Genomic DNA, 22,341 nt, shown 5'->3' with positions numbered 1-22,341 from the left:
GCTGCTGCCATACATGTAAAACATGTATCACTAGCCACTTTAAACAATGCCACTTAATATAATGTTTACATACCCAACATTACGCATCTCATATGTATATACTGTACTCTATACCACCTACTGCATCTTGCCATCTTTATGTAATACATGAATCACTAACCACTTTAAACAATGCCACTTAATATAATGTTTACATACCCTACATTACTCATCTCATATGTATATACTGTACTCTATACCACCTACTGCATCTTGCCATCTTTATGTAATACATGAATCACTAACCACTTTAAACAATGCCACTTAATATAATGTTTACATACCCTACATTACTCATCTCATATGTATATACTGTACTCTATACCACCTACTGCATCTTGCCATCTTTATGTAATACATGAATCACTAACCACTTTAAACAATGCCACTTAATATAATGTTTACATACCCTACATTACTCATCTCATATGTATATACTGTACTCGATACCATCTACTGCATCTTGCCAATGCCGTTCTGTACCATCACTCATTCATATATCTTTATGTACATATTCTTCATCCCGTTACACTTGTATGTATAAGGTAGCTGTTGTGAAATTGTTAGGTTAGATTACTCGTTGGTTATTACTGCATTGTCGGAACTAGAAGCACAAGCATTTCGCTACACTCGCATTAACATCTGCTAACCGTGTGTTTGTGACAAATAAAATGTGATTTTATTTGTTATTTGACAGGAATAATCCATTGTTTAAGAATATTTACATTCCCTAAGACTCAACTCTCAAGAGTAATCTGTCAGAAATTCACTTTACATGATACTTTCAAATGGTTAAAACTAAACTGTTGAGTTTTGGAATAACGGTTCCTCTGAAAATTGAATTCCCAAATAAACCTCCCTGTAGACAGTCCCTGTAGTTATGCCGCGTTCCAGTACTACTCGGAACTAGGAAGTTGGGAAATTTCCGACTTGCTAAATGGTTGTAGTTATACACGTGCCGCATTCAACGAATCACCAATTAGGACATTCCCGAGTTTCCTAGTTCTGACTAGCATAGGAACGCGGCAGAAGTAAACTTCTCTACTGTTTTCCAGCGTGCTCGATTTCCGTATCCAACGGGGGACATCCATTTCCATCATCACCATAGGTTAGTTAGAGGGAGTAACGGTTTCAGAAGTTTTAGAAAGTCCCGATTGAAGTCTTCGCTAAACAGCCGAGGCACCTTGGAGGCACAAAGCTGGAACACATTAGGAAACAGTAATATATCGTGGTGGAAGAACGAATTCAAACTTTATTATTTGCTTGGAAGTTCCGAGGCATAGTTTTTTTTCTGGACTTGTTCTGCGCTGATACAAGTCTGACAGTTAACAACAAAGTAACTTGTACGGTGATTCTCAACAGGTAAGACCGCATTTAAAGGCTACATTATATTGCAGTAATTTAGGCTACAGTACTGTCTTGAGTCAATTACTAGGTGTTACTTTGAATTCCAGTTAAATAACTTTATCAACTTAGCTGGTAGCTTGTTTTGCTATGCAGTTGATTTCTCCAGACTATCCTTCGCTTTTTGGGCTTCATGCAGAGAGAACACACATGTAGCCTGTAATTTGTTAGAATATAACGTTGTAGGCTTGTTGCTATATGTTTAGAAATGTAGTCTACCACAACGTTATATCACGTTCATATGTTAGATACGTGCGATGAATGTGTTAAATGTACATATAGTCCCTATAGCATACTAAATTAATATAAAATCAAATGTAGCCTTACATAAAGGTCTGGACAAACAAAATTAGCACGGCTGATTACATCAATTATTGACTTTTCGGTAGATAGTTTTCACGTGTGATTATCCTACTAGTGAGCATACAAGATGCCAGTTGATTGCTGCATTCAGTATTCCTAAAACTAAAGGAATGCATAGGGGTTATGGCTCTCTCATGCACAGATTTAAGGAATGTGACGAATCAAAACATACATTCAGAGCACTTTGAGGAGGAACAGCTGAGAGGCGTCTAGTGCTAGTATGTGAGAAGCATGCCTTGTCGAACAATTGGCGCGATTACTGGCAGGGTCTCATAGCTTGAGTGCCATAGTGATGATGGTCTGTCTCTGTGTTGCAAAGGCTGTGTCTGAAGCAGAGATAAACGCCTGTTTATACGCTTATAACAATGTTACTACATCTGTATCAATGGCTTTACAGACCAAGATATCACAGTGAGATCGTTCATCACGGCTGCATTGGACCTTTGACCGTTTGTAACGCACGTAAATGGTTTCAATTCCCCAAAATTAACATGTCTTTTAAAATAATCACGCATTTATAGTCAAATTTGTCGTTTCAAAATAGACGTTTTCGTATGTTTTTCATGTTTTGAACAGATCTTTTTGTAAATGTCATCCGTTGCTGCGTTGTCTGTTATTCATTCAACGTGTGGTATTTCTGTGATACTCAAGAGGCTGATGAATTGGCGATTGAGCTAATTTGACATTATGGTACGACAGAAAATAGCCACTGATAGGCAATATAATATATAGCTTTACATTTGGAACGCTATGGGCTATCAACTAATTTCCAATTGCATCTGAAAGATGAGAATCTTGACTTGTTATAGAGACATTGGCAGGACATTTTAGCATACATGTTTACATATAGTGACTGCAATGCCCCCCAGCGGGTGACTCCAAATCTGGGGTGGCTCCATTTCTACTGAACAAAAATAAACGCAACATGCAACAATTACAACAGTTGCAGTTCATATAAGGAAATCATTCAATTGAAATAAATTCATTAGGCCCTAATCTATGGACTTCACATGACTGGGCAGCGGCGCAGCCATGGGTGGGCCTTGGAAGCCAGGTCAACCCACTGAGGAGCCAGGCCCAGCCAATCAGAAGGAGTTTTTCCCCTCAATAGGGCTTTATTACAGATGTACAGTGCCTTGCGAAAGTATTCGGCCCCCTTGAACTTTGCGACCTTTTGCCACATTTCAGGCTTCAAACATAAAGATATAAAACTGTATTTTTTTGTGAAGAATCAACAACAAGTGGGACACAATCATGAAGTGGAACGACATTTATTGGATATTTCAAACTTTTTTAACAAATCAAAAACTGAAAAATTGGGCGTGCAAAATTATTCAGCCCCCTTAAGTTAATACTTTGTAGCGCCACCTTTTGCTGCGATTACAGCTGTAAGTCGCTTGGGGTATGTCTCTATTAGTTTTGCACATCGAGAGACTGACATTTTTTCCCATTCCTCCTTGCAAAACAGCTCGAGCTCAGTGAGGTTGGATGGAGAGCATTTGTGAACAGCAGTTTTCAGTTCTTTCCACAGATTCTCGATTGGATTCAGGTCTGGACTTTGACTTGGCCATTCTAACACATGGATATGTTTATTTTTGAACCATTCCATTGTAGATTTTGCTTTATGTTTTGGATCATTGTCTTGTTGGAAGACAAATCTCCGTCCCAGTCTCAGGTCTTTTGCAGACTCCATCAGGTTTTCTTCCAGAATGGTCCTGTATTTGGCTCCATCCATCTTCCCATCAATTTTAACCATCTTCCCTGTCCCTGCTGAAGAAAAGCAGGCCCAAACCATGATGCTGCCACCACCATGTTTGACAGTGGGGATGGTGTGTTCAGGGTGATGAGCTGTGTTGCTTTTACGCCAAACATAACGTTTTGCATTGTTGCCAAAAAGTTAAATTTTGGTTTCATCTGACCAGAGCACCTTCTTCCACATGTTTGGTGTGTCTCCCAGGTGGCTTGTGGCAAACTTTAAACAACACTTTTTATGGATATCTTTAAGAAATGGCTTTCTTCTTGCCACTCTTCCATAAAGGCCAGATTTGTGCAATATACGACTGATTGTTGTCCTATGGACAGAGTCTCCCACCTCAGCTGTAGATCTCTGCAGTTCATCCAGAGTGATCATGGGCCTCTTGGCTGCATCTCTGATCAGTCTTCTCCTTGTATGAGCTGAAAGTTTAGAGGGACGGCCAGGTCTTGGTAGATTTGCAGTGGTCTGATACTCCTTCCATTTCAATAATATTATCGCTTGCACAGTGCTCCTTGGGATGTTTAAAGCTTGGGAAATCTTTTTGTATCCAAATCCGGCTTTAAACTTCTTCACAACAGTATCTCGTACCTGCCTGGTGTGTTCCTTGTTCTTCATGATGCTCTCTGCACTTTTAACGGACCTCTGAGACTATCACAGTGCAGGTGCATTTATACAGAGACTTGATTACACACAGGTGGATTGTATTTATCATCATTAGTCATTTAGGTCAACATTGGATCATTCAGAGATCCTCACTGAACTTCTGGAGAGAGTTTGCTGCACTGAAAATAAAGGGGCTGAATAATTTTGCACGCCCAATTTTTCAGTTTTTGATTTGTTAAAAAAGTTTGAAATATCCAATAAATGTCGTTCCACTTCATGATTGTGTCCCACTTGTTGTTGATTCTTCACAAAAAAATACAGTTTTATATCTTTATGTTTGAAGCCTGAAATGTGGCAAAAGGTCGCAAAGTTCAAGGGGGCCGAATACTTTCGCAAGGCACTGTAAATACCCCTCAGTTTAATCAGCTTTCCGGGTGGCTGGTCTCCAATGATCCCACACGTGAATAAGCCGGATGTGGATGTCCTGGGCTGGTGTGGTTACACGTGGTATGCCGGTTGGACGTACTGCCAAATTCTCTAAAACAACATTGGAGGCGGCTTATGGTAGAAAAATTAACATTCAATTCTCTGGCACTCTGGCAACAGCTCTGGTGGACATTCCTGCAGTCGGCATGCCAATTGCACGCTCCCTGAAAACTTGAGACATCTGTAGTATTGTGTTGTGTGACAAATGTTTAGAGTGGCCTTTTATTGTCCCCAGGACAAGGGGCACCTGTGTAATGATCATGCTGTTTAATCAGCTTCTTGATATGCCACACATGTCAGGTGGATGGATTATCTTGGCAAGGAGAAATGCTCACTAACAGGGATGTCTACAAATTTGTGCACCAAATCTCAGAGAAGTAAGCTTTTTTTGCATATGAACATTTTCTGGGATCTTTTATTTCATGGGACCAACACTTTATATGTTGCATTTATATTTTTGTTCAATATATATATTTTCAGGATGCATACTGTACATCTACCTCTGTGCCAAATGTGATGCTTCTCTCACAAAATTGACTAGTGAGTCCACATTTTCAGCTTAGTCACCTGCTAGTATACAAAGGAAAGATAATTTTCCATTCTTCCCATATTAACACTAGAACCGCCTGGCCTTTCAGCATACAGTGCCTTCGGAAAATAGTCAGACCCTTTGACTTTCTCCACATTTTGTTAGGTTACAGCCTTACTCTAAAATTGATTAAATCATTTAAAAAAAAATCGAATCAAATTGTATTTGTCACATGCACCGAATACAATACACTGTAGTAGTAGACCTTACAGTGAAATTCTAACTAGCCCTTATCCAACAATGCAGTTTTAAGAAAATACACCCCCACCTCCAAAAAAAGTAAGAAATAAGAAAAACAAATAATTAAAGAGCAGCTGTAAATAACAATAGTGGGGCTATATACTGGGTGTACTGCTACAGAGTCAATGTGTCAATGTGCGAGGGCACCGGTATCGAGGTAATTGAGGTAATTATGTACACGCAGCGGGGGGGGTCTGGGTGGCCATTTGATTAGCTGTTCAGGAGTCTTATGGCTTGTGGGTAGAAGCTGTTTAGAAGCCTCTTGACCTAGACTTGGTGCTCCAGTACTGCTTGCCGTGCGATAGCGGAGAGAACAGTCTATGACTAGGGTGGCTGACTAAATTGTCTTCGACAATTTTTAGGGCCTTCCTCTGACACCGCGGGTCCTGGATGGCAGGAAGCTTGACCCAGGTGATGTACTGGGCCGTATGCACTACCCTCTGTAGTGCCTTGCGGTCGGAGGCCGAGCAGTTGCCATACCAGGCAGTGATGTAACCTGTCAGGATGCTCTCGATGGTGCAGCTGTAAAACCTTTTGAGGATCTGAGGACCCATGCCAAATCTTTTCAGTCTCCTGAGGGGGAATATGTTTTGTCGTGCCCTCTTCACGACTGTCTTGGTGTGCTTGGACCATGCTAGATGGTTGGTGATGTGGACGCCAAGGAACTTGAAGCTCTCAACCTACTCCATTACAGCCCAGTCGATGAGAATGGGGGCTTGCTTGGTCCTCCTTTTCCTGTAGTCCACAATCATCTCCTTAGTCTTGATCACGTTGAGGGAGAGGTTGTTGTCCTTGCACCACATGGTCAGGTCTCTGACCTCCTCCCTATAGGCTGTCTCATCGTTGTTGATTATCAGGCCTACTTAATGATGGTGTTGGAGTTGTGCCTGGCCACGCAGTCATGAACAAACAGGGAGTACAGGAGGGGTCTGAGGACGCACCCCTGAGGGGCCCCCATGTTGAGTGTCAGCGTGGCAGATGTGTTCTTATCTACCCTTACCACCTGGGCACGGCCCGTCAGGAAGTTCAGGATCCAGTTGCAGAGGGAGGTGTTTAGTCCCAGGGTCCTTAGCGATGAGGTTTGAGGGCGCTATGGTGTTGAACGCTGAGCTGTAGTCAATGAATAGCATCCTCACATAGGTATTCCTTTTGTCCAGGTGGGAAAGGGCAGTATGGAGTGCAATAGAGATTGCATCATCTGTGGATCTGTTGGTGCGGTATGCAAATTGGAGTGGGTCTAGGGTGTCTGGGATAACGGTGTTGATGTGAACCATGACCAGCCTTTCAAAGCATTTCATGGCTACAGACATGAGTGCTACGGGTCGGTAGTCATTTAGGCAGGTTACCTTAGTGTTCTTGGGCACAGGGATTATGGTGGTCTGCTTGAAACATGTTGGTATTACAGACTCAGACAGGGAGAGGTTGAAGACACTTGCCAGTTAGTCAGCGCATGCTGTACACGTCCTGGTAATCCGTCTGGCCCAGCGGCCTTGTGAATGTCTTACTCACATCGGCTACGGAGAGCGTGATTACACAGTCATCCGGAACAGCTGATGCTCTCATGCATGCATTTCTCTCTCATCAATCTAACCACAATACCCCATAATGACATACTCATGCCTGTAGCATTCATGTCTGTTAATAAAAAAAACTGAAATATCACATTTACATATACATTCAGATCCTTTATTTAGTACTTTATTGAATAATTTTTGACAGTGATTACAGCCTCAAGTCTCCTTGGGTATGACACTACAAGCTTGGCACACCTGTATTTGGGGAGTTCCTCCCATTCTTTGCTGCACAGCTATTTTCAGGTCTCTTCAGAGATAACAGATCGGATTCAAGTCCAGGCTCTGGCTGGGCCACTCAAAGACATTCAGAGACTTGTCCTGAAGCTACTCCTGCATTGTCTTGGCTGTGTGCTTAGGGTCGTTGACCTGTTGGAAGGTGAGTCTTTGCACCAAGTCTGAGGTCCTGAGCACTCTGGAGCAGGTATTCATCAAGGATCTCTCTGTGCTTTACTCTTTGCCTCAAACCTGACTAGTCTTCCAGTCCCTGCCGCTAAAAAAACATCTCCACAGCATGATGTTGCCACCACCATGCTTCACCGTATGGATGGTGCCAGATTTCCTCTAGACGTAACACTTGGCATTCAGGCCAAAGAGTTCAGTCTTGGTTTCATAAGACCAGAGAATCTAGTTTCTCATTGTCTGAGGGTCTTTAGGTGCCTTTTGTCAAACTCCAAGTGGGCTGTCATGTGCCTATTACTGAGGAGTGGCTTCTGTCTGGCCACTCTGCCATAAAGGCTTGATTGGTGGAGTGCTGCAGAGATGGTTGTCCTTCTGGAAGGTTCTCCCATCTCCACAGATGAACTCTAGAGCTCTGTCAGAGTGACCATCCCTGACCAAGGCCCTTGTCCCCCGATTGCTCAGTTTGGCCAAGTGGCCAGCTCTAGGAATAGTGTTGATGGTTCCGAACTTCTTCCATTTAAGAATGATGGATGCCACTGTGCTCTTGGCAACCTTCAATTCTGCAGACATTTTTTGGTACCCTTTCCCAGATTTTCCACAATCCTGTGGACCTGATATAGACAGGTGTGTGCCTTTCCAAATCATGTCTAATCAATTGAATTTACCACTGGTGGACTCCAATCAAGTTGTAGATGCATCTCAAGGATGATCAATGGAAACAGGATGCACCTGAGCTACATTTTGAGTCTCATAGCAAAGGGTCGGAATACTTATGTAAATAAGGTATTTCTGTTTTTTTATTTTTTATAAATTAGCAAAAATGTCTAAAAACCTGCTTTCGCTTTTTCAATATTGGGTATTGTATGTAAATTACTGAGGATAATTTAGTTTAAAACTTTTTAGAATAAGGCTGTAACGTAACAAAAGTCAAGGGGTCTGAATACTTTCCAAAGGCACTGTGTACCCTCTAGAGAACGTTGCTGGGCCTTTAGCATATGCATCAGATGCATATCATCTCACAAGGTGTGCAAACATGCTTGTTTAATAAACCCTTGATAAATAGTGCATAAACTTATTGTAAGGGATTAATTGCATTAATAAATATTTATGGAAATATGCCCCCCCCCACCCCAAAAGAATAACAACAATATATGTTCTATATAATTCTACAAAGTCTTAGCCTATAGCCTGTTTTCATTTCCCACAATAAAAACATTACAGTGTAGTCCATTTGAACAACTGCATTTGTAGATTCGATTAGTAATATAGTTATAGTAATTAACAGTCCAGTTACAACTTCTTTAGACAAAGATTACGCTATTATTAATAATAGTAATCATTATATTACTTGCCAGGTGTGCAGTTTACATTTTTTTCTCTATTCCTTAACAAAAGCACCAGTGCGAGAACAATTGTAAAGGATTCATTGCATAAAAAAATATGAATGGAAATAAATTCATGACAGGATATAAAAAAACATTCCTTTGTTGATTGTATCAGACACTGTATTGTCCCCTTATACCCGTGCCTTTACACATGAATCAATCCCGTCTTCTGTTTGTGATTCAGGTTCCACGCTCAGCACACAGCTTCAGGGCTTTGTGTGAGCAAGCCGCTAATACAAGTTGGTTACACTGCACACGATTTGTATGGGCCTTGTTTTGTGTGCACCTGCCGACTTGACATTGTTTCTTCTTTTTACTGAGTGGGAGCTGTGGTGCTTGGGGAAGAGGGAGAGCAGGACCTGCTGCCTGCTTGGAGCTGTGGTGCTTGGGGAAGAGGGAGAGCAGGACCTGCTGCCTGCTTGGAGCTGTGGTGCTTGGGGAAGAGGGAGAGCAGGACCTGCTGCCTGCTTGGAGCTGTGGTGCTTGGGGAAGAGGGAGAGCAGGACCTGCTGCCTGCTTGGAGCTGTGGTGCTTGGGGAAGAGGGAGAGCAGGACCTGCTGCCTGCTTGGAGCTGTGGTGCTTGGGGAAGAGGGAGAGCAGGACCTGCTGCCTGCTTGGAGCTGTGGTGCTTGGGGAAGAGGGAGAGCAGGACCTGCTGCCTGCTTGGAGCTGTGGTGCTTGGGGAAGAGGGAGAGCAGGACCTGCTGACTGCTTGGAGCTGTGGTGCTTGGGGAAGAGGGAGAGCAGGACCTGCTGCCTGCTTGGAGCTGTGGTGCTTGGGGAAGAGGGAGAGCAGGACCTGCTGACTGCTTGGAGCTGTGGTGCTTGGGGAAGAGGGAGAGCAGGACCTGCTGCCTGCTTGGAGCTGTGGTGCTTGGGGAAGAGGGAGAGCAGGACCTGCTGACTGCTTGGAGCTGTGGTGCTTGGGGAAGAGGGAGAGCAGGACCTGCTGCCTGCTTGGAGCTGTGGTGCTTGGGGAAGAGGGAGAGCAGGACCTGCTGCCTGCTTGGAGCTGTGGTGCTTGGGGAAGAGGGAGAGCAGGACCTGCTGCCTGCTTGGAGCTGTGGTGCTTGGGGAAGAGGGAGAGCAGGACCTGCTGCCTTGGCGGTCTGCTTGACGGCTTTAGCTTCTTTCTTGGCGTTCACGTGGTTCTTACGAAGCTCACATGCCAGAACCATGATACAATCTCTCCTGCTGATTGTCTTGTCATGGCATTGTTTGCACAACAGGTGCGTGTTGAAAGCAGCAATGTCGAGCACGTTGTAGAACACCGTAACAGGCCAGGGGCGAGTACCTCCTTTTACAGAGAGTACTGTCTTGCCATCTGGTTGAGTGCATCCACACCAACCTATTGCAAAAAAAAAAAAAATAGAATAGAAAAGGTTAGAACTATATACAATTATAATACTAATAGCAATAACAGTAATATTAATGTAATATAATTAAAGGGTATAATATTTGGTGTATATAGCAGAGATATACACTACCGTTCAAATGTTTGCGTTCACTTAGAAATGTCTATGTTTTCCATAAAAACACACATGAAATGAGTTGCAAAATGAATAGGGAATATAGTCAAGACGTTGACAAGGTTATAAATAATGATTTTTAATTTACATAATAATTATGTTCTTCAAACTTTGCTTTCGTCAAAGAATCCTCGATTTGCAGCAATTACAGCCTTGCAGACCTTTGGCATTCTATTTGTCAATTTGTTGAGGTAATCTGATGAGATTTCACCCCATGCTTCCTGAAGCACCTCTCACAAGCTGGATTGGCTTGATGGGCACTTCTTACATACCATACGATCAAGCTGTTCCCACAACAGCTCAATATGGTTGAGATCCGGTGACTGTGCTGACCACTCCATTATAGACAGAATACCACCTGACTGCTTCTTCCCTAAATAGTTCTTGCAAAGTTTGGAGCTGTGCTTTGGGTCATTGTCCTGTTGTAGGAGGAAATTGGCTCCAATTAAGCGCCATCCACAGGGTTTTGGCATGACTTTGAAAAATTGAAGTCATAGCCTTCCTTCTTCAAGATCCCCTTTACCCTGTACAAATCTCCCACTTTACAACCACCAAAGCAACCCCAGACAATCACATTGCCTCCCCCATGCTTGACAGATGGCATCAAGCACTCCTCCACCATCTTCATTTTTTTTGCATCTCACAAATGTGATCCGAACACTTCAAACTTAGATTTGTCTGTCCATAACACTTTTTTCCAATCTTCCTCTGTCCAGTGTCTGTGTTCTTTTGCCCATCTTAATATTTAATTTTTATTGGACAGACTGAGAAATTGCTTTTTCTTTGGAATTCTGCCTAGAAGACCAGCATCCCTCTTCACTGTTAACATTGAGACTGGCGTTTTGCGGCTACTCTTTACTGAAGCTACCAGTTGAATACTTGTGAGGCGTCTGTTTCTCAAACTAAACACTCTAATGTACTTGTCCTCTTGCTCAGTTGTGCACCGGGGCCTCCCACTCCTCTTTCTATTCTGGTTAGAGCCGGTTTGCGCTGTTCTGTGAAGGGAGTAGTACACAGCGTTGTATGAGATCTTGTTTCTTGGCAATTTCTCACATGGAATAGCCTTAATTTCTCAGAACAAGAATAGACTGACGAGTTTCAGAAGAAAGTTTTTTGTTTCTGGCCATTTTGAGCCTGTAATCGAATCCACAAATGCTGTTGCTCCAGATACTCAAGTAGTCTAAAGAAGGCCACTTTTATTGCTTCTTTAATCAGTACAACCGTTTTCAGCTGTGCTAACATAACATAATGATCAATTAGCCTTTTAAAATGATAAACTTGGATTAGCTAACACAACGTGCCATTGGAACACAGGAGTGATGGTTGCTGATAATGGGTCTCTGTACGCCTATGTAGATATTCCATAAAATATCTGCCGTTTCCAGCTACAATAGTCATTTACAACATTAACAATGTGTACACTGTATTTCTGATCAATTTGATGTCATTTTAATGGACGAAAAATGTGTTTTTCTTTCAAAAACAAGTACGTTTCTAATGAGTAAACTTTTGAACGGTAGTGTATACTTTTGTGCTATTGTAGTCTGCTACCGTCTCCATTTCTTCTTCTGGTCACTGACGATGGCAACAGTGGGATGCATGGTGCTGAGGATGCAAACACTGGTATTTGTTTTACATCTGTACACTGTGAGTTGCTTTACCACTCTCCATCACTGATGTGGAGTACAGCTCAACCAGTATGTTTTTTTGCGCAGAGCTGGGCAGCTCCCGCCTTTGTTTGTTCACTGTTCCGAGTAGACTAGTGAATGCATGGACAGCACAGATATTCTTGGTAAAAGTGAAATTTGGAAATAGAGCTGCACCTCTTGAATTATGAGAGTTACTCGACAAAGTGTCATACAAACTTCAGAATATTCTCTTTCAGATACTATATATAAATCTAAATGTTTTACCTACATGTGACTCTGTAGGAGGATTTGATAAAGCGATGCTCCTTTCCCTGCATCTGTAAATTACAAGATGCACCTATCTCTTCCTGTACAATTTGACAACTGATAGGCCTAATATTGTCATTCATCAAATTATTGTCCATTTAATCTCGTCTATAGGCTAACTCTTATTATTTGTGAAATTAGTTTCGGTATAGTTTAGGTGTAATTTCGATAGGCCGGCTGTGGAGGCTGAGTGGCATCGTTTATTCCCTGCTCATCAACTTGGATAGAGTCAAGGATATGTTTTGCATTATTCTAAAGGTCTACTGCAACACGTAGCATGTTTTTTCCCCCCATTACAATACATTTGATTAATAATAAACAATACAGTCCTGTAACAGCTTATTTTTACAAAGTAAAACATAGGAGAGAATGGTATCAACCTGCAAGGCGCGGTCAAATTATACGCTGATAAATAGGCGTAGCACAAACTCATCATTACACTATTGTTGTTATAATTAAACATCAACCTTTTAACCCACATCATTCAGTTAGGCCTCATTTCAATTCAATTGTGAAGTAACTTGCACAATTATCGCCCATTCCATCCATTTGTCATTCATTCAGTGGACTGGCATCGTTTGCTTCGCTAGATAGATTCATTGATATGCTTTGTATTATTCTAAAGGCCTACTGCCACATGTAGCGTGTTTTCATTCCCCTTACAATACGTTTGATTAGTAATTGAGGTATAGTAAATAAAACAGTCCCATAACATCTTATTTTTACAAAGTAAAATGTAAAACATAATGGTATCAACCCACAAGGCGCACGGTCAAATGACTTTCTGCTGATAAATAGGCACAACACAAACACTATTGTCTTTCTGCATTACATTAACCTCTTCACCCTCCGTATCATTCAGTTAGGCCTAATTTCAATTCAATTGTGAAGTAAGGTGCACAGTTATCGCCCATTCATCCATTTGTCATTCATTCAGTGAGGAGAGAGAGAGACGCATTAGCGACTGACTGGGTACCAACATCCTACAGCACATTGTCTTGGCGGATTAAGTTGGGAATATGTGTGGTAAAAAGACTAAATACTTTTCTGTTTTTGTGATTTCAATTTTTTTTTACAAATGGAACAGTGTAAAATAGAACATTTAGGTCAAGTCAGGGAAGTTTTTTTATTTACAATATCAAACGTAAGTGGCGGTTCTGGTGTTCTAGTGTTAAAACAAGTTCTACAATTTCAGAAGCATCAATAAGAGGGTTTAGAAATTATGAAATGGTTTAACACTTGGTGTCAAAATGGACCACTTTTGGCACTTTTAGTGTAATGGCATTTCTTGCATTGTCCATTGTCCTGGATCTGACAGGCTGACATGTTTCCTCAATAGCACTAGCTCTCCATTGTCAGCGTCCACATTTCTAGCTTTGACCTTTACTTTAATAGTTGGCCTCGTTGTTTATTGAGCTCTTAAAGCTGAGCCATGAGTGAAACTGGGCGACTTTTGTGGTGCATCTCCTTCATGCAATGCATTCTCCAGATGTTATGTGTATTGTGCATGGCACTTTACATGCTTTGAAACACATTGAATGGTTCACTTGTAGGCCCTTGTGGCAGACTACTCCATTTACAGCTCTGTCTGTCAAGCTTGTACCAACATCCCGACAGGATTTTGTTTAGACGTCTTCTCATTTATCAGTCTTCATTGATAGATTTTGCTGTAATTTCGGGTTCTTCACCCTTCAGAGGAAAGTGTTGAGAAAACAGAAGCAAAATAGAGCATTCTCCTTCTCAAATCGTTACTCCCAATGCAGAAGTCAGAGTACGCCCTTCCTAAAAAAAAAAGGATAAACGGGATCCTTGGAACTTCCCAACTATGACCTTTACTCAATTCAGATAAATGATTTATGGGTGACCGTTTTTGCTTTTCTCTCTTCCTTTTCGCACGGCCGGTGTAGCTCTGGTTCATATCCTTGCACTGGAAGAGGGAATTCATTTAACCGTGTTAAGACCTATGCTTTGAATCCTTTGCAGTTTGACCCCACATTCCTCAAACTCTTCCTGCTCTCTTGGTGACCCAGGGTCAGTGACATCTTAGACCTGTGACTGAGGAGAAATGTGTCAATTTCCTGTTTTATGTTCTTCTCAGAGGAGTGGTGTGAATAGGTGGACAACATGTGAGGATGGATGTGTTCTTTGCTACATACCCCAAACCTCATACATCATCTGGATATCTTACATCCTCCAGAAAGAGTTAATACCAGTGCCACACCCAAAGACAAATGACTACACTCCAGAACCCCCAGCTGCTTTTCATTGTTTTGATCCCTTCATTGGGCTCGGTTTGCATAATGAAGCTGATATAAAACTTCCTTCAAAGGGCACCGTGCTTTCCACAGCAATCCTTCTCCATGACTATTCGGAATTCGTAATGAACAATCATACTCATATAATTTATTCTCAGATACGCTGGTTAATTCGCTACAGCAGTTTTAGACAAACAACAGCAGCAGTGCCAACTATGTTTATTTCCCGTCTGTCCCGTTCACTCATCTTGGTGACAAGCATTGAGCCAGTTTCCTCTGCCCCTTCATGAAAGTTCCCATTATCTTGGACAAGCTAAACAGCGCTGGGCAGATCCCGTGCCACTGGGCCTCAATGGGCGAGCCTGTGTTGCTGCTACATCAACATTTTTTTTTCTCCCTTTGACCTCTCTGGGTCTCAGTGCCATTCCGTACCCTCTGTGGCTACAGCTCAGGGCCAATCACAAACTGGAACAAGGCATGGCCTGTGTCTATTTGAGACATCCCTGGCTGGATCGGTCCAGGGGGTCGGTCTCTGACTGTCCATCTGTCCCTGGCTGGCTCACAAAAAGAGCCGTTCAGATCACACCCGTACTTTTCAGACTACTCATCTCAGGCTGGCATTTACATTGACATTTTAGTCATTTAGCAGACGCTCTTATGAAGAGTGAGTTATGGTTAGTGCGTTCATCTTAAGATAACTAGGTGGGACAACCACATATCACAGTCATAGTAAGTAAATCTTTCCTCAATAAAGTATCTATCAGCAAAGTCAGAGCTAGTAAGGGGGAAAAGAGTCAAGCGTGAGTGTTACTGGCAGACAGTGAAATTCTCTCCATGTTTTCTGTGCTGAAGTGTGCATTTCTGAAAAGCTTCTCAGATGTGGCCTCCTGCTATGCATACACTGCGAGCACATTCTGTGGCTATATTTTGACATGCCTATTTGAGTGACCTCACGCTGCTGTTTACTAGTCAAGTATATTTTGGAGCCGAGGTATTCTGCATGCTTAGTTTGCTGCTGCAGCGAAGCTCCCATTTTTAAGACATATTTCTATTGAAATCTCTGTGTGAATCCTGTTGTGCTGCACTTGCTATAAAATGATGGGTAGCTTTGACCTCGGTTCGCCTGTGCTTAATAGCATCTCGTTTACATACTGAGTTTGTTCTGGTGTGACTGCCAAAACATCCCAAGTAGAATCTCAGCTTCGTCAAGGCTTTTACAGGTACTATCGAACAAGGATACCATATTGTGAATGGGAAGGAAAGCTGTGCCCTGCTCAGACTGAGTTGTGTTGATATCTTCCTTATCGGCTCAGAGTTGTTATTTAGCGAAGTGTATTTTGGTAGATGAGGTCAGATATGTCCTATTACCTTTCGAGGTTAGAGTTCCTCAGGACTTGCCTGGCTGTTACTCCACCATAAGTCATTCTCAGTGCAACACTATGTTGCAGCATCAGTAATGTCCGGCTTGCTGAATAATGGGGTGGATTTCCTGACTGAATGTAGCCGGTGACAACTGCCTTTGTCTGGGTTGTTGGCAAGCTCGCCTGGGCTCGGCCTCTGGCTGTTTGAACCAACATTTGACATGAAAGCTACGGCTGATGGATAAAAAGGGACTTTTACAAGGCATCTATCAATAAAGCACTGGTGAGGTAGTAACCCAAATGATTAGACAACACATTTAAGATTCCTATCAGCTACATTATGTGTACTGTAGTGGGGCTGTAGTGGACTAAGAAATGATCATGGTCCACACACACCAACACAGTTGTGAAGAAGGTACGACAATGCCTCAGGAGGCTGAAAAGATTTGGCATGGGCCCGCAGGTCCTCAAAAAAGTTCTACGGTTGCTCTTTTGAGAGCGTTTTGACTGACTGCATCAGCGCTTGGTATGACAACTGCTTGGCCTCTGACCGCAAGACGCTACAGAGAATAGAGTGTACGGCCCAGTACAGCACAAACTGTTTTTACTCATCACATACGCTGCTGCTACTGTCTTATCGATCCCGTTGCCTCGTCACTTTATCCCTACCTACACTACATGTGTGTACCCCATGTACAGGGCATTCGAAAAGTATTCAGACCCATTTACTTTTTCCACATTTTGTTACATTACAGCCTCATTCTAAAGCTTTTGTTAAGGAATGGAGAAAATCATTTCAACTGCGCACCTGGCTAGTAATATTATTATTATCATTATTAATAATATCGTAATCATCTTTTTTTTCCTACTACTTTGTCAAAAGAAGTTGTAACTGGACTGTTAATTACTATAACTATGTTACTAATCTAGTCTACAAATACAGTTGATCAAATGGACTACACTGTATGTAATGTTTTTATTGTGGGAAATGAGGCTTATGTTTTTTCTAGGACTTTGTAGAATTATATAGAACATATATTGTTGTTATTTTTTTGGGGGGGGGGATATTTGCATAGATATTAATTCATGCAATCAATCCATTACAATAGTTTATGCACTATTTATCAAGGGTTTATTAAACAAGCATGTTTGCACACCTTGTGAGATGATATGCATCTGATGCATATGCTAAAGGCCCAGCAACGTTCTCTAGAGGGTACATATACAGTGCCTTTGGAGAGTACTCAGACCCCTTGACTTTTGCTACATTGCAGCCTTGTTCTAAAAAGGTTTTTAAAAATAAATTATCCTCAATCTACACACAATGCCCCATATTGAAAAGCAAAATGGGTTTTTAGAACATTTTGCACATTTATTACAAATTAAAAACAGAAATACCTTATTTATATAAGTAGTCAGAGCCTTTGCGATGAGACTTGAAATTGAGCTCAGGTGCATCCTGTTTCCATTGAACATCCTTGAGATGTTTCTACAACTTGATTGGAGTCCACCTGTGGTAAATTAAATTGATTGAACTAGATTCAGAAAGGCACACACCTGTCTCTATAAGGTCCCACAGATGACAGTGTATGTCAGAGCAAAAACCAAGCCATGAGGTTGAAGGAATTGTATGTAGAGCTCCAATACAGGATTGTGTTGAGGCACAGATCTGGAAGGGTACCAAAAAATGTATGCATCATTGAAGGTCACCAAGAACAGAGTGGCCTCCATCATTCTTAAATGGAAGAAGTTTGGAACCACCAAGACTCTTCCTAGAGCTGGCCGCCAGGCCAAACTGAGCAATAGGGAGAGCAGGGCCTTGGTCAGGGAGGTGACCAAGAACCCAATGGTCACTCTGACAGAGCTCTAGACTTCCTCTGTGGAGATGGTTGTTCCAGAAGCACAACCATCTCTGCAGCACTCCACCAATCAGGCCTTTATGGTAGAGTGGCCAGACGGAAGCCACTCCTCAGTAAAAAGGCACTTGACAGCCCGCTTGGAGTTTGCCAGAAGGCACCTAAAGACTCAGACCATGAGAAACAAGTTTCTCTGGTCTCATGAAACCAAGATTGAACTCTTTGCCAAGCATCACGTCTGGAGGAAACCTGGCACCATCCCTACAGTGAAGCATGGTGGTGGCAGCATCATGCTGTGGGTATGTTTTTCAGCGGCAGGGACTGAAAGACTAGTCAGGATCGAAGGAGAGATGAATGGAGCAAAGTACAGTGAGATCCTTGATGAATACCTGCTCCTTACCGCTCAGGACCTCAGACTGGGGCGAAGGTCCACCTTCCAACAGGACAACAACCCTAAGAACACAGCCAAAACAACACAGGAGTGGCTTCGAGACAAGTCTCTGAATGTCCTTGAGTGGCCCAGCCAGAGCCCGGACTTGAACCCGATCAAACATCTCTGGAGAGACCTGAAAATAGCTGTACAGCGACGCTCCCCATCCAACCAGACAGAGCTTTAGAGGATCTGCAGAGAAGAATGGGAGGAACTCCCCAAATACAGGTGTGACAAGCTTGTAGCGTCATACCCAAGAAGACTTGAGGCTGTAATCTCTGCCAAAGATGCTTCAACAAAGTAGAGTAAAGGGTCTGAATACTTATGTAAATGTGATGTTTATTTATTTTTTATATTTTATGAATGAGCAAAATGTTCTAAAAAACTTGTTTTTGCTTTGTCATTATGGGGTATTGTGTGTAGATTGATGAGCGACAAAGACTGTTTCATCCATTTTTGAATAAGGCTGTAAATAACTAAATGTGGAAAAAGTCAAGTGGTCTGAATATTTTCCGAAAGCATTGTATATAGCCAAGTTATTGTTGCTCATTGTGTATTTATTCCTTGTGTTATTATTTTTTCTGTTATTTATATTTTTGTCTCTGCATTGTTGGGAAGGGCCCATAAGCTTTTCACAGTTTGCAAACACCTGTGGTTTAGAAAGCATGTGACAGATCAAATGTGATTTGATTTGTTAACTTTATCATGATCGAAATGGTTCTGAGAAATTTCTGAGAATTTCTGAGAAAATGACTCAGAAATGAAAGCCTCATACCAATCGGAGGGATAGGTTGGGCCATGTTGTTCCAGTACCACTGAAGGGATGTCTGGTCCTGCTCTTTTCTGAAGGACTAAAACGATCTGGCTGAAGGGGAAGAGAGTAAAGTGAAACCACAAATAGAGTTTGGAAGATGAGCTTCAGGGTTTAAGTAGTGAACCTTTATTTAGCAGAGGCTTGAGGGGGCCGTTTCTTTGTGTAGCCTTAGATAACTGGTCAATCTTTCTTGAGAGAATATATTATTTCAGCGTTTGATAGGATTAATGTCTAACACTTGCCATATTTGGTTGCAATTCAACTTTAATGATCCGTACTTAACCTCTCTCTCATTATCTGGAGAGTGTTAGATGGAATGTATTTCTGTTTCAATAGCCTGCCAGCTAGCTGATGACAGTTTTTGATAAGCCTGTGTTTGATGATTTGGCTCAATGTGTCACGCCCTGGTCTTAGTATTTTGTGTTTTTCTTATTAATTTGGTCAGGCCAGGGTGTGACATGGGTTTATTTTGTGTTGTGTTATGTATAGGGGTTTTTCGTAGGTATTGGGATTGTGGCTGAGTAGGGGTGTCTAGCATAGTCTATGGCTGCCTGAGGCGGTTCTCAATCAGAGTCAGGTGATTCTCGTTGTCTCTGATTGGGAACCATATTTAGGTAGCCTGGGTTTCACTGTGTGTTTTGTGGGTGATTGTTCCTGTCTTTGTGTTTGCACCAGATAGGGCTGTTTCGGTTTTCATTATTTCATTTCGTTAGTTTTGTAGTTTCTGTATGTATAGGTTTTCCTTCATTAAAATATATCATGAATCATCATCACGCTGCATTTTGGTCCGATCCTTGTTCTACCTCTTCGTCAGAGGAGGAGATAGAAGAGAGCCGTTACAGAATCACCCACCACAAACGGACCAAGTGGCGTGGTAACAGGCAACCGCAGCAGCAGGAGCAGCGCGACAAGAATTTCTGGACTTGGGAGGAAATCCTCGACAGGAGAGGACCCTGGGCTAAACCAGGGGAGTTTAGCCGCACCAAGGTGCAGCGAGAGAGGGACTGGACATGGGAGGACGAACTGGACGGTGAAGGACCTTGGGCTCAGCCTGGAGAATATCGCCGCCCCAAGGAAGAACTGGAGTCGGCGAAAGCGGAGAGGCGCTGGTATGAGGAGGCAGCACAGCGACGCGGATGGAAGCCTGAGAGTCGGCCCCAAATATTTCTTGGGGGGGGGGCTCACAGGGAGTATGGCTATGCCAGGTAGGAGACCTGCGCAAACTCCCTGTGCTTACCGGGGGGCTAGAGAGACCGGGCAGGCACCGTGTTATGCTATGGAGCGCACGGTGTTTCCAGTGCGGGTGCATAGCCCGGTGCGGTTCATACCAGCTCTTCGTATTGGCCGGGCTAGAGTGGGCATCGAGCCAGGTAAGGTTGGGCAGGCTTGGTGCTCAAGAGCTCCAGTGCGCCTGCACGGTCCGGTCTATCCAGAGCCACCTCTACACACCAGTCCTCCGGTGGCAGCTCCCCGCACCAGGCTTCCTGTGCGTGTTCTCTATCCAGTTCCACCAGTACCAGCACCACGCATCAGGCCTACAGTGCGCCTCGCCTCTCCAGCGCTGCCGGAGTCTCCCGCCTGTTCAGCGCTGTCGGAGCCTTTCTCCTCTCCTGCGCTGCCGGAGTCTCCCGCCTGTTTAGCGCAGCCAGAGCCTTCCTTCTCTCCAGCGCTGCCGGAGTCTCCTGCCTGTTCAGCGCAGCCTGAGCTGTCAGTCTGCATGGAGCAGCCTGAGCTGTCAGTCTGCATGGAGCAGCCAGAGCTGCCAGTCTGCATGGAGCAGCCAGAGCTGCCAGTCTGCATGGAGCAGCCAGAGCTGCCAGTCTGCATGGAGCAGCCAGAGCTGCCAGTCTGCATGGAGCAGCCAGAGCTGCATGGAGCAGCCAGAGCTGCCAGTCTGCATGGAGCAGCCAGAGCTGTCAGTCTGCATGGAGCAGCCAGAGCTGCCAGTCTGCATAGAGCAGCCAGAGATGCCAGTCTGCATGGAGCTGCCAGTCTGCATAGTGCAGCCAGAGCTGCCAGTCTGCATGGAGCTGCCAGTCTGCATAGAGCAGCCAGAGCTGTCAGTCTGCATGGAGCAGCCAGAGCTGCCAGTCTGCATGGGGCAGCCAGAGCTGCCAGTCTGCATGGGGCAGCCAGAGCAGCTAGATCCGCCAGTCAGCCAGACTCTTTCAGATCTGCCAGTCAACCAGACTCTTCCAGATCTGCCAGTCAACCAGACTCTTCCAGATCCGCCAGCCAGCCAGGATCTGCCAAAGCCAACTACCTGCCTGAGCTTCCTCTCAGTGCTGAGCTTCCTCTCAGTGCTGGGCTTCCCCTCAGTGCTGGGCTTCCCCTCAGTGCTGGGCTTCCCCTCAGTGCTGGGCTTCCCCTCAGTGCTGAGCTGCCCCTCAGTCCCGAGCTTCCCCTCAGTCCCGAGCTTCCCCTCAGTCCCGAGCTTCCCCTCAGTCCCGAGCTTCCCCTCAGTCCCGAGCTTCCACCTCAGTCCCGAGCTGCCCCTCAGTCCAGTGGGGTCCTTGGTGAGGGTTATTAGGCCAAGGTCTGCGGCGAGGGTCGCCAATCAAAGGACGCGTTACATGGGGACTAAGACTTGGTTGGAGTGGGGTCCACGTCCCGAGCCGGAGCCGCCACCGTGGACAGACGCCCACCCGGACCCTCCCCTATGGGTTTTAGTGTGCGGCCGGGAGTCCGCACCTTGGGGGGGGGTTCTGTCACGCCCTGGTCTTAGTATTTTGTGTTTTTCTTATTTATTTGGTCAGGCCAGGGTGTGACATGGGTTTATTGTGTTGTGTTATGTATAGGGGTTTTTCGTAGGTATTGGGATTGTGGCTGAGTAGGGGTGTCTAGCATAGTCTATGGCTGCCTGAGGCGGTTCTCAATCAGAGTCAGGTGATTCTCGTTGTCTCTGATTGGGAACCATATTTAGGTAGCCTGGGTTTCACTGTGTGTTTTGTGGGTGATTGTTCCTGTCTTTGTGTTTGCACCAGATAGGGCTGTTTCGGTTTTCATTATTTCATTTCGTTAGTTTTGTAGTTTCTGTATGTATAGGTTTTCCTTCATTAAAATATATCATGAATCATCATCACGCTGCATTTTGGTCCGATCCTTGTTCTACCTCTTCGTCAGAGGAGGAGATAGAAGAGAGCCGTTACACAATGTTTTATCTATTCTAGAGGATTGATAGTTCCAGGTGTGGGTGGATCCCTCATACAGGCTTCAGTATTCAGATCCTCTTGATCATGAAGTGACATTTTAACTGGCTATAAAACAGGTTTATAATAATATATGTTTTGAGAAGTACCTCA

At 43.7% G+C, this 22,341-nt stretch overlaps 1 protein-coding gene across 2 annotated transcripts in view; it reads left to right on the top strand.

The window, feature by feature from the left end:
• Positions 1–1,045: 1,045 nt before the first annotated feature.
• tspan9a (tetraspanin 9a) overlaps positions 1,046–22,341 on the top strand; it is a 281,777-nt gene continuing 260,481 nt past the window's right edge. The window contains exon 1 of one of the 2 annotated variants that reach the window (XM_024423877.2): positions 1,046–1,401. The gene's annotated coding sequence lies outside the window, so the exon portion shown is untranslated. Of the gene's footprint in view, positions 1,402–15,173; positions 15,308–22,341 lie in introns of those variants that run through there. The other variant, XM_024423878.2, reaches the window with a different exon arrangement.

This window comes from Oncorhynchus tshawytscha, linkage group LG06 (genome assembly GCF_018296145.1).
Source record: "Oncorhynchus tshawytscha isolate Ot180627B linkage group LG06, Otsh_v2.0, whole genome shotgun sequence".
Classification (NCBI taxonomy): domain Eukaryota; kingdom Metazoa; phylum Chordata; class Actinopteri; order Salmoniformes; family Salmonidae; genus Oncorhynchus; species Oncorhynchus tshawytscha.
Note: the sequence above shows the minus strand (reverse complement) of the source record. Positions and strands in the feature narration are given on the sequence as shown.